This window comes from Cryptotermes secundus, unplaced genomic scaffold (assembly GCF_002891405.2).
Source record: "Cryptotermes secundus unplaced genomic scaffold, Csec_1.0 scaffold1318, whole genome shotgun sequence".
Classification (NCBI taxonomy): domain Eukaryota; kingdom Metazoa; phylum Arthropoda; class Insecta; order Blattodea; family Kalotermitidae; genus Cryptotermes; species Cryptotermes secundus.
In genome coordinates, this window is record NW_019743671.1 from 3417 (window position 1) to 16687 (window position 13271).

The 13271-nt window shown below is 40.1% G+C and overlaps 1 long non-coding RNA gene across 3 annotated transcripts; it reads right to left on the bottom strand.

Moving 5' to 3' along the window:
- Positions 1–2093: 2093 nt before the first annotated feature.
- On the bottom strand, positions 2094–13223 carry LOC111874260. Of its 3 annotated transcripts, none has more exons than XR_004514078.1 (6): positions 13148–13223; positions 6448–6634; positions 6185–6363; positions 4576–4715; positions 3429–3528; positions 2094–2386 (listed from the first exon to the last, which is right to left on the bottom strand). It is a non-coding gene; the product is annotated as an uncharacterized LOC111874260 (long non-coding RNA). The 3 variants fall into 3 exon arrangements; XR_002844515.2 differs by having other exon boundaries at positions 13099–13153; XR_002844516.2 differs by lacking the exon at positions 13148–13223 and adding an exon at positions 10894–10935.
- Between the last annotated feature and the right edge of the window lie 48 nt (positions 13224–13271).

The following is a 13271-nucleotide window of genomic DNA, read 5'->3' on the forward strand; positions in this document are numbered from 1 at the left end:
CCTGTGTGTATGTATGTAAAATTTAAATTAAATTTGCTTAGTGGGGGGTGGATTCCAACTGGGTCCACTCGGCACAACAGCCACTGATTGGCCTATTGTAGCCTGCCCTAGGTGATTATGATGATGGAGAATTTGGTAGAATGAAGATTGGCAGGGGAAACCGAAGTACTCTGAGAAAACCCACCCCAGCGCCACTTTGTCCACCACAAATCCCACTTGACCAGACCCTGGCTCGAACTCGGGCCTGTGTGGTGGGAAGCCAGTGACTAACCACTTGAGCTATGGTGCGGCCTGTGTATGTACATATATTGGTTTTGTTTTATTTTCCTCTCCTGTTAACTTTAATTTTTCTTGGAATGATTATCAATTTATTGCCATTATATGTATAGACTCTCAAATTTGTATTTTGTTTTTTAGTTATTTTTGTGTATTTCTATGTACTTGTGGTAACCTTTTAACTGGCCTCTGTGCTGTTAAGTTTGCATGTAAATAAACATGAATTGAATTATTATTATTATTATTATTACCATGAGTGTGAACAAATTTGTTCACTCATATATTCCAGCAGAAAGAGGAAGACATGCCACTTTCTGATGTAATAAGAGCTTCAGAGAATTTACCAATTTAACAAAGAATTACAAATAGCCTACCTCAACCCGGTACAAAAGGCTAAATCTCTTTTTCCATGTTGATTTGTGTTGTGCCACTTTTGTGCCACATCTTAATGAACCACTGATGTAAATGGAGCCACACAATTCATTAATGGTTCACTAGGAATTTTTTCCATGATTGTTTGTGACATACCACTTTTTTGATATGTCTTAGTACACTACTGATTTAAATGGAGCTGTTTCCACACAGCCACATGAGTGATCAGTGAATTGTTAACATATTTGCTAAGAAACTTATGAATGGTCCCACAGGTGTAAATTTGGTACTAAATATTAAATTACAAAATCTTGATTTATATTGTAATGTGGATGACGCAACAGGAAGTAGGGGTCACGTGAACTCTGCCTTTCCACAACTCACACACGGGGAGGCCGTGTGGTGACGGGGTCGAATATCTCCACCATGACCCTGCAAGTCACAGGAGGTGACGAAAAGGGAAGTCTCAAATTTGAGACAGTAATATATGGTCTCAAGTACCAAGGGACTCGGACCCGAGAAAGATGCGCTGGCAAAGACCAGCAGCATATACAAAAGACAGACCTGTCCTCTCATCAGAGAGGGCGCCCATTAAAAACAAGACCGTAACTGTCAAACAGTAATAAATATCTGGTCATGAGCCCCAGGAGGGTGCTAGACACCAAGACTTACTGACTGACTGGCCGTCAGTCGCAATGTGACTTGATTTTGACAATACGACTCAACTCGTACTGGATACTAGTAACTCTCTCCTTAGTAATTCAATACTCAATCCTCCTGAATCAAAGTCAAAGTCATATTGCGACTGACTGATCGTATCGAGTGAACGCCAGTGGCTACAACAGAAGTAATTGTGATACTGCCAATGGTAGTAGTTGTGAAACTGTAAATTGTGTAAATGTAAGAACGAGTGTGCAATGAATTCGCTAGATCCAGAATGGCATGAAGTTATTTGTTACGTCACATACCCAACACATGACAATATGTTTTCATTTATACTGAAGATGAATCTAACCTATTAATTACTACAGTAAACAACAATTACTTGGCAAGTATAGAGAATGGGGTCTGCCAGTTATAATCAAAATATCACATTTTTGCTTTAGTTCTTGCATGGACTATTCCCATACAATAGTGCAGATTAACAGGTGAAAGATTTTGAATTCACAAGATCAACAATTCAACTAGCCTCTGCTGAAATGGCATCTGCATAATGGGTAGTGCTGCTAGTGGAAGCTGGGAGGACTATTGTATAGTGAGTGAAAATACACTCATAATTTTTTTAACGACTTTATAATTTTCTTAGAAATTTTTGCCAGCTGAATGAAAATCCTGGATACCAGACAAACAGGAATTTACTGTACTTGTAAATTAGTAACCCCAACTCGGATGGTATACCTACTTCTTTCTATGGATCTACAATAATATTTTCATTCTGGTACACATTCACAATGTACACTCCCCTTTTATTGTCACACATCACGGAGAGCAGAAATCAGCACAAAGTTTTGGCATCTTAAGAAGAACAGTTCTTTACAGTTTCTTATAACGAATTGGCACAGGCAAGATGGTAAAGCCATAAAATAATGTCCTATCCTCAAATTAAGATCTCTGGGTCACAGATGGCAATGTGGGATCCAAGAATCTTCTAAATGCTGTTACCTTCTGCTATCTGACATTAGTCTTCTCTTGATGAGGTTCCAAATAAATTGGAGCGACATTCGATGGTTTGAATTTTCTGAAACAAATAATATTCCCTATATTAACAAATCACATGTAACTGATAAAAATAACTGTCATGCTTGTTCATAACTTCATTGTTACAACCCCTGAACATAAAATATCAGAGTCAGAAACACGTATGGATGTAGTCCCAAAAGTAAAGAGCTCCAGCACTCTGGCACACAGCTCGAAATTTAAATAAATGGGCAGGAAACTTGATTCGAGGCAGTTCTTGTCACTAACATTATGCTAACTTTGCTCTTTTAATTGCAGAAACCTTTAAAACACTGATCATGAAAACTGTGTCTTTTAAAGAGGCTGAGACTTTTATCTCAGGCCTAGAGATCAAAAATGAAATAATGTAAAAGGCTTTTTTACATTTAAAGTCTGTAAAACTTTCAATAAAAATACTTTTGAAATGATCCTTTCAAGAATTTTCATGAATATAGAACTGTATTACTGAAGCAAAATTGTAATCTGTGAAGAATGACTGAAAGAAGTGCGGATTTTAATAAGAAGTATTGAAGCTTGACAACACCGTCACTGGCAGCTTCTCAAGAAGGGCTCAGCTCCATGAAGTTAATTAGCTCACTTATATTGGAACCCAAAGGCTCAATACTTGACAGCACTGAACATAATCTTGAAGCAGTTCCAGCCACCTGCTATTCTTCAATACAGTCTATTTTAATATTATCATCTCATCTCCTCCTCCACCTCCAGAGTGGCTCCTCTTGTGCTCAATCCCAAGAGAGAGGACTATTTCAAGGGCCAATGCCCTTTACACTGTTCTCTTCAGACCTACTGGTTTGATCAGTACCTGTGTCCCACTCGCCCCCCCCCCCTTCTCTGTATCCATACCAAATTTCCATGTTCAGCTCACTCTTCTATCCTGAACATGGAGCAAGCATGTTCCTCCGAAATGTTGATAATGAGCTATCAGATGACATAGCGTTACTCCCCAGAAGACAGTAATGTTTGTAGTCACTGCTGTGATAACCTCACATCTCCTGTATTGTGAACACTTCTCACAATGCTCCTCAATGAATTTGTTCTCTTACAGTGCACAAAATCTTCTCCCCACTGCAACGCCCTCTCCTGAGCAACAATCTGCTTCAGTGACCGCCATGCCCTCTTCTTGTTGCTTGTTTTGCTGCTGTGCTGGAACACAAAACAGGATGGATCGGTCACAACAAACCAGGAAGAAAACTTGCAACACAAGTTCTGCTTCTAGTATCAGTTCCACAGGCAGAAAGTGTCCAGTCTTTTCTCTTTCCTTCTGAATTTCTGTGCCTGCTCCAAAGTCTGACCCCAGCAACCATGCTCTGGGAGGGGGTACAATCAGGCAAGGTGAAACACAGTAGCACCATGGAAGGTAAGAAGACACAAGGAGGAACCCTGAAAGTAAGGTTATTGGGGCTCTGGAGCAAATGGATGTCTTTCAAATCAACCACCCAAATACTGTGACAATGTTGGACACATCGGAGGCAGATATCCATACTGACGATACTGACAGCATTCAAATAACTGGCATACATCAGAACACATACAGAATAAAAAAATATGAGCACATTTTAATAACGAACACAAGAGCGAATCCCAAACTAAATAAAAATTCCCAAGACGCAGACCAAGATCACACTGGAAATGACAGGTCATGAAGGCTGTCAGTATGTACATATTAACATTAACATATTAACTTCATCGTTCACCACTGTGTTGCCCATCACTTCAGGGCTGCCAACCTCGTTGTACAGTACAGTTCGTTACTGAAACAAGACCCAAAGCCCAAGCTTACAATTTCTCTTCAACAAGTCCCCATAGGCATGCTTCTGGTTAAAACGTCAGGCATCTGATTTTCTTCTGTAAAGTGTGAAGGAAGGCAGAGTGTTAAGAATGAAAAACAGTTCCAACCTCAGAGAGTATGCAAGGATAAGGCAACAGTGGGCTGCTGTCATGGGCACAAGACCGTACCGTGTGAGTGTCAGAGCAGTGTAGTGTAATTAGACCTCACAGCAGATCTCCTTATGCTGAACGTTATTAACATGCGCACTGTAGTCATGTCAGAATGCATATGTTGTAGGCTATGAAATTCCATGACTTATGAAAGCATTTTCAGTCCAGGTAGACGGACGGAGAGGCGTCATTGTTAGATGACCCACATAAACATGTAAATGTCAATGGAAGCCCACCTCAGTTAGTACTTACTGTATGTGGCTGGAAAAGAAATTCCTGTTATGGATGGTGAAGCCGTTTCCACCATGAGGATTCAAGAGACTGGTACCCACCAGCCACATTACAACATGGTGTCACACCCAGCAAGACAGCAATGTGCAAATGGTTCATTGCTGCAAAAGTATATGTATCATAAGTATTTATTTCTTAGAAAAATTGTGTAATGTTTGTGTGAACATTTTTATGAGTGAAACCTGAGGTTATCAGAGGAGCAAACATTCAGAATGTGATCTTCCGGGTTCTACGAGTAGATAATGTATGCTGGTAGGTTAAGAACATTTCATAGGAACCTGCTGCCTCTACTTTCCTCTATGAATTAGTCATCTTAGCAATATCACAAATAGAGTAGAGAGACTGTCTCAAAGATCCTTCGCTATTTAACCACAAAAATGGCGCTCATGAAGTGAACTCTCTGGGTGCACTGTGTAGGGATTGGCATTAGTGCTAATGAAGTAAGTGGAAATAGCAGGCATATGAAACTTCATTGGCTGACACAGAACTCTGTCTGCATCTGATACTTCCCGTGGCAGTACCTCAAAGTAAGAGCACAACTGCACCCTCCCCCATCCTTTTCAGTTAACTGTTCGCCCGTCCTACCTTTCAATGCTATACAATCAAGGCTACTGATAGCATCATTAAGTAAATCAGAAATAAAATAATAAAGACAAGCCTGTCTCTAGTTTACAGATTTATTTAGCAATATACAAGCATTCCAACAGAGCCATCGCACAGTGTACGCAACTCAAACTATAATGGAGACCAGTACTGTACCGTACTGTAATACTGGTGCTCCCTACTACATCTTAAAATAACTAGTTAGTTAGTTAGTTAGTTAGTTATTGGAGAGGGTGGGTTTCCCCATGCACTTAGACCTGTATTGGTCCATTGTGCTTCCCTCTATGATTTCTACCAGTCTCTAGATCCTACCGGTACTGGTGCTTACCATCAGTCCCGCCCAGCCAGCGAGACTGGCTCTACTAGCTGAGAGGTATCTATAATGCTTCCCTCATCTACCAGAGGTATTAGAGACTGCTGTTGGGCGGGATATGTCCGTAATTTGGCTCAGTGACCTCCTTTGGAGATATGAGGTTCTTTTACGTGCCGTAAAGCTACGACATGGGACCCACGGCTTAAAGTCCCTCCCGGAGGACTTGTTCCCTGAATTTTTCCGCCCGTAAAAATTGGACGACCTCCGCCGGGTATTTGAACCCGAGTACTACGAGTCATGAGGTGGGAACGTTACCTCTAGACTACGGAGGCCGCTTTAAAATAACTAAAGTGATTACTAGTATAAATGCTTATAAAAACTATACAGTTGAAAATAAAAAATAGGACACAGTGAAAAGAAAGCATAAATGAGGAATAAAATGAAGAAAATACTGAACAAAGGAAATCTAGCCCTAAGATTATTGACTTGTGATCATCAAAATTCAGTGTTAACTAGGGGAAAATGTTAAATCGAAGATCATTAAATGGGGGTTCCTCTGGATGTATGAGAGCAAAACAATTCTCTGCTGGGAGACTAATGACATTCTGTCCCTCATGTAACTGGAACAAGACATAAACAGAAGTCTCAACTCACCTCTGCAAAATGGTCCCGCCCAAAGGCAACCTCGCCACTGCCACTTGAGCCTTCGCCTAGGTTTCTGTCAGGCACAGGAGTCAGAATGCGGACCCTCTCATCAGGCCTTGGAGAGTCCCCTCTGGATGAGGCAGCAGCCGACACTGAATTCATGGGACTAGGTCATCTGCTCACAAGAGCTGCAAAGAGACAAAGATATATGAATTGAAGTGTTCTGTGATTGATTGCATTCACTGATCATGTTCCTCTCAAACTCAACTTACATTTCAGTCTTCTGCCAGGGTCTCCAGTGAAGAGCGATAGCATGTTTATGCTGCTCCTGTGAGACAGCCTAAGAGAAACAGGCTTCGTAGGTGGTAATGGGTTAGTAATGAACCCACTGGTCATTGGCTGTGGTTGGCTGCCATGAAGACTGGACAGGGGTCTGGGCTCTCTGGATCTCGTAGCAGACTACAAAAAAAGCACCCACCATTATAAACACTGGCAAACTGACTGTTCTAGGGCACAATAAAGATTCACATAATGTTTCATTCAGGCGGTCCAGAAAGTCTGTTATGACATTTCCGATGTGCGGGCGAGCGATGTCATGGAGAATGATCAGCCCAGCCTCGAGCAACTGAGGTCGGTTTCTGTGCATTTTTCTGCACAGATTTTGCGCAAAGTCATGATAATAAACTGCTGTGACACTTTTCCCCCACGGAACTCTGTCTGTCATGATGATTCCTTGGTGATCATAAGCAAAGATCATCATTTGTTTGACCTTTGACTGAGATTGTTGAAATTATTTTTGGTCATGGGGAAGATGGACCTCTCCACTCGTTGGACTGTGATTTCAGCTCCGGTTCAAAGTCTCTAACCCACGTTTCACCAATAGCAACAAGTCGATACAAGAATGCTTGACCTTCAATGTCAAATCTTTGTTTCAGCAAGGTTGCAATGTCGAGGCGTTTCTGCTTCTGTTCAGCAGTCAAGCAGTGAGGGACCCATCGCGCAGAAATCTTTCTGTTCTTTAAATCTTTTGTCAGAATTCGGAATACTGACTTTGGTGGAATCCCCGTGGTTTCAGAAAGTTCCTCACATGTTGCACGATGATCTTCTTCAAGAGCATCTGACAAAAGTATCACACTTTGTTCATCTGTTGATGTTTTTGGCCTTCCTGGCCTTGGATCATTGTTTATGCTCACACAAAACTATGCTACCGCGTGCCCCCCATCTGCCAGATGTAACTCAGGAAAAATATCTAACATGATAGAGAGTCTCTTGAGTCATGATTTGAGCCATGGACCTCCAGACTGCAGAACACAAGTACTATCCACATGTCTGTGATGTCCAGTAAAGAGGGATTAGCATCTAATATATTCATCATTGAGGCCATTTCATTTAGGAATGGCTCAACTGCAGAATGTGGGCACACGGTAGCATAGTTGGTTGAGGCACTATGCTACAAGCTGGAAGTTCACAGGTTCAAATCCCAATGAGGTCAATGGATTTTTTCAATTGACCTAATCCTTCCAGCCACACTATGGCCCTGGGGTCGACTCAGCCTCTAACAGAAATGAGTACCAGGAATTAATTAAATAATTGTCCTGGGGAGAAGAGCATGGCTGGCGCGTAAGGCTGACAACCTTACCGCCATCTGTGAGCCGATTGTCTAGCTAATGTGGGACCCTCGACGTCTCACAACCCTATGGGCCTCCATGGCCTGTTACAGGGATAGCTTTACTTTTACTTCAATTGCAGAATAGAACACTGACTCCCGAATATGCCACACTTCTGGGTGCTTTTTGATCACCCAGTGTGCCTTCCTAGCGACATTTTGTTTTCTTACATTGGATCAGCTGAACTCAACCAGTACTGTGCAATTTTAATATAAAGCCATTCCTTATGGGTAAATAACTGTACAAAAATAAATTTGGTATAATGCACTATGGAACTAAAAGTTAGATTTCTTACAAGAGAATAGAAAGTCAGTAAACCCATAACATCTTAACATTTAATTATAAAATTATTATCAACATTTTCCGTGACCTTAGTTGAATTTTAAATAATACTAGATTTTGGAAAATGGATTTGATTCTGTCATCAGGTGCAAAAGGGGAAAAGAATCCTACTCAGCCAGTCTCTTTAGATGGATCTAGTGTGTCACTGGGCAATGACAGAAATTCTAGGCAGTGTATATACTCTACCTCTATCATGTTTAAGACAATGTCCAACATAATTATTTTATAATTACTGTATTACTTCAATTATAAGGCACACATTTTACACATTTTTCCTGTTGAAAAACTGAGGTGCATCTAAAATGCGAGGGATGTGCACCTTCTGTTCCTAAAACCCACATTAAAAACTGGATGCATCTTAAATTTGAGTGCGTCTTATATTCAAAGTAATATTGTAATAACTAGGGACCGGATTTTTATGCCCTAATAATCCCTTATATATGTATTTATGCATTTATGCATGAAAAACTTCCGAAATATACACTAAAATATGCAAATAAAAATTTATACCAAATATTAAAATTGATTTTACATTATTTTAAGACCAACAAATCAATATTTAAGTTAATTTTATGTAATCACTGAATGATTTGCTTGCAATGAAAAGCTATACTTAAATACAAATCATGCAACAAAGCCAACATATTTCATTACAAATTTAAAAACCAATGGTACTCACATTTAGCTCTCCGAACTTTCAACTTCTCTTCTGTTGCAGTTCACAATTACTAAATGTTTTAGGTTTCCCATAGTTAGTCGCCTCCTATTGTCTCGTAAGATGTCCTTATAGTGGGATAAACTTCTTTCCACCTCACACGAACTTATGGGTGCATGTACAAAAGCTGCTATTTGCTCCACTGTTAGTGATTTTTTACTTGGCAGTTCAGTACGTTTACCGGCTAAAATTTCTTCAATTTTACAAATTTGTTCATATCCTGGATTTTTTTGAAAGAATGATGTGTACTTTTTCCTTTACTACTTCACCAACTCTTCCAGGAACCGAATTCAATTTGGAAACAGTGTTCATGATGTGCATTTATATCAGCCGTCTTACAGTGCACACAATTTCACTTTTCTCCTCACTACATGTTTTGGCAATAATGTGCCATCTTCAGGTGTGGTTCTGTTTACGTCAAACCAGTGCACTGTATACCATCATATCTCCTTTATAAAATGATTAAAATGTGTATATGTCATGATAATAAAGTTTATATATTAAAACTTTTCAAGATTTATCATCTATACGTCGCACTTCAAATTCGTGTGTTATGTCGATCCTCTCCTATGGGAGTGCTCTTCCTATATTCTTGTATATATTGTGTGCTGTGTTGCATCCTACTCTTGTGATTGTTTGCTTTCTACAATGCACTCTAAGACGGTTGATATACGAGTAAATACACATCATGAACGTGAATCAGTGCAACAGGATGCTAAAATATAACATTGGAAACAGGGGTTTTGAACACACTTAACGACTGATACAAAGTAGTAATGCTATTGCTTGCCTCCAGTGAAGAAATGGATGGCAGATGAGAGAAGTGAGCAGATATATAGGAAAGATTAGTTTCTAGATCTGCGTTTTTTAGTACATCTTGGGCAGTTTGAATTGATGCTGCACTTTTGGGATCAAATGTGTTCACGACATTCCTAACTGTTTCTAAATGTTTGGTATAACAACTCACTGCCCACAGCCATGTGTCCCAGCACATTAAAATCGGTTCTGGCGGAAGTGGAACGCTCGGTGCTACTGCTTTAAAGGCTTCGTTTCTGTATGGCGCTTTAACAAATACCTTCTTCACAGGAGACACCAACTTGTCAAAAAGCGGAAAATTTGCATGAATTGTTTCTGCAACACGGTGCAACCCATGGGCAAGGCAAGTCAAATGTGTCATATTTGGAAATATAACTTTAAAAGCAGTACTGACTTTCATCATATAACTTGCGGCATCAGTCACAAAGAGCAATATGCGCTCATACTGAATGCCATTCGGCCACAGTAAATTCATGGAATTGATAAAAAAAAAATTTGGAAACTGCGAAGCTATTTGTGGTTTCAAATTACTCTACCGCAAGAAGATATGGGGTAGATTGCTCATTCTTATTAAGGGATCCAACTATACAATTTGCAATAAACCGTCCCTCACAATCTGGTGTTTCGTCGATTGATACCCACACAAAATTATCTTGAATCTTATCTCTAATGCTTTCAATTGTAAGATCGTAACACTGCTTCACGTAATTTTTGCGCATAGTAGATTCATCTGGCACTTTGCACCGTGTATAAGTCTCTATGACGTTTCTCAGAGTAGGATTGGTTAGTTCCCATAGTGGAATATGTGCCGCTAAAAGGGCTTCGCATAAATCAAAGGAAAACTGAAAAACTATTATTAGACAATTCGCTAAGCAATTTTTAAACAGGAGCATTTTTCGTGGATTTAATTTTAATAGTCTCTTTGTGTACATTAGTGTCCAAATGCTGCAGAACTTGAAAGCGTTTTTCACAACCAAATGGTTTCTCACATGCTTGGCAATAAAGAATTTTGTTATCCATACTTATCGTCTCTCCTTCGAACTCCTACTGATACAGCTGTAATTTAGTTTTCTGACTTTCACTTTTGGCATGATTACAGAAAGCTAAACAAACTTAACTACAGACTAGTCACCACTAATGTGAATGACCCCAGCTTCAAATGAAGAAGCATAACGAACCTCATGGAGACTTCGGAAGTAAATAAGTGAAGTCCGCTATCAGTTGAGTAGTATTACGTTGATAGCGGCTACATGTGAACGCTTCCGACTAATCTCTTCGTGGCCACTTTGATGGTACGCAGATGAGGCAAGTTACGAGTAGAGGGATCGGGGAAGTCCCATCCTGGGTACTGCATCAGAAACATGAATCATGACGAAATGTTGAGTCAAATATGCAACATATTCTAATACGGAAGAGAAAAATTGTATACACATGACCATGATTGAAAATTTGATCATAAAATTAAAACATATATATGATGAACATTTTAAAAAGGAAATATGCAGTATAAATAGAGATCTTCAAAAATATGATTCTTATCCATAAAACAGGCAAAATATGCATTTATATGCACCATCAAACCATGTCCAAAATTTAAGAAATGAAGTAATTCATACATATATCCAAACGAGCATTTTCTGGTTGCAAGAAAGAAATATGCATTTGCATTAAAATCCGGTCCCTAGTAATAACAGACTACTGTCATAAACACTTACAAGATCACTTCTATGGTATTACAGGATTACACAAAATTTAACACATGGTATAGATTCTCCTAAAGGTATAATATTTCTGTATCTAGTCAACTAATGTCCTCCTTAAGAAGCAGTGGAGGGTGATGAAGAGACAGACAGTGGCAGGGCACTGTGAAGGTGCACCATGTGTAAAAGCCACACGTGCTTGCTGCCCTGCAGAACCTGACTTCCAATTTCTATATTAAGTACATAAAGGTGCAATGCATGAAGAGACCATCAAAACACTCAATGACCGCTTTGGGACAAGGACTCAGCCCACTGGCCAGTCCTTGCAAGACTTTGCCACTGATATCCAACAGCTGACCCACACTGCCTTTCTTGATTACATGAGAGCCACAACTGTAGGGGAACAGGCAAGGCATTCACTGATGGCATAAGAAAATGAAATGTAAAACATCAATTAGCAGTGGACAGGTAAAGCTGTCCCTCTGCTTAACTAAGCACTGCACCATGAAGGTGTATGGGGGAGTGGATGTAAGATCCACATTTTTTTTGACCTCGGCACTAGTTGGAGGTGAGTGGTCAGCTTCATGCCCTGGCTGCTTTATCCCAAGGGAGAGCCCCAAGTGTCCATTGGATAGGAGGCTGGGTGGACCCCAGGGCCACTCTGGATGACATGGAGAGAATTCTTGACCCTACCCGGATTCGAACTCCAACCAGTCGGTCGTCCAGCTCAGAACCAGTCGCTACACTGACTACACTATCCTGGTTCCCTGCATAAAACATTAGTTATTTCTGGGTAGTGAGAAAACTGTCAATGAGGCCATCAGGCAAACCCAGATCATAAAGCGGGTAGTCTTGTCTTTGATCAGGTTGTGAAAAATGAGTGACAGGGCAATGTGGAGGGGCCAGCCCCCTCCAAAAGTTCTGTCTCCACAAAAGAAATGTGAAATGGCAATATATCTATGGGCTACTCGGGTCCGTTTCTTTGTGAGAGTCAACAGTCGAGAGGCAGTTGTGAGGTGGCAGAATGCAGACAGCTGCTACCCAGCAATGACTAGTAAAGACTTTAACAGACTGAGAAGAGCTAATATTTGTTGCAGTGATTTATTGAAGTTGGTAATTTACGACAGCGTTGTAATTAGTTGTGGTTACAAGCATCCAATAAATCCAAATCTCGTGTCTGGTCACTAACACATAACAACATCAAGAATGTCACAAATGCAAGTTTTTACATAACATGAAAAGTTAAACAGTTCTGTCTAGGGTGACTGGTGAAGATTTTTCTTACTTCAATTGTTTATGCCTTTAGATGTTTCGGGCTTCAGAGACCATCATCAGAAGGACACCTTTACACACGGCTTGAGGTGGGGCGGAATGCGGCGGGATGGCATCCCGGTTCCTTTCAAAATGGCTTAAAAGCATCCCGTTACTTCTTTGGCAGTAAATGCAATGTACAATACAAAACCATCCCGGTTCTATTTTCATTACACCTCAAGCACTGCCTTTACATAAATACAGCTGGAAGCCACTATTACAATACATGTTCTGAACGCCAAATTAGTACACATAATCTCAATAATAAACAACTGCGTACAAAATCTAAAGATTTTACAACTACAGCGGCTGTTCCAATACATTAAAATACCTGTAATTGGTTTGATAAAACCAAATCAAATATTTACGTACCATTAACACATGTAAGCGCACTAAAACCTCCCTTTCCGCCATTTTTTACCTGCAAATTTATTGGCCAATCAGGTGACTTCAGCTGGTACCAAAGAACAAAAAAGATGCTGCTCCGTTCCATTATTTGTAGGGTTAGGGTGCAAGAAACTGTTTTCTCTGCTGATTACACTTAT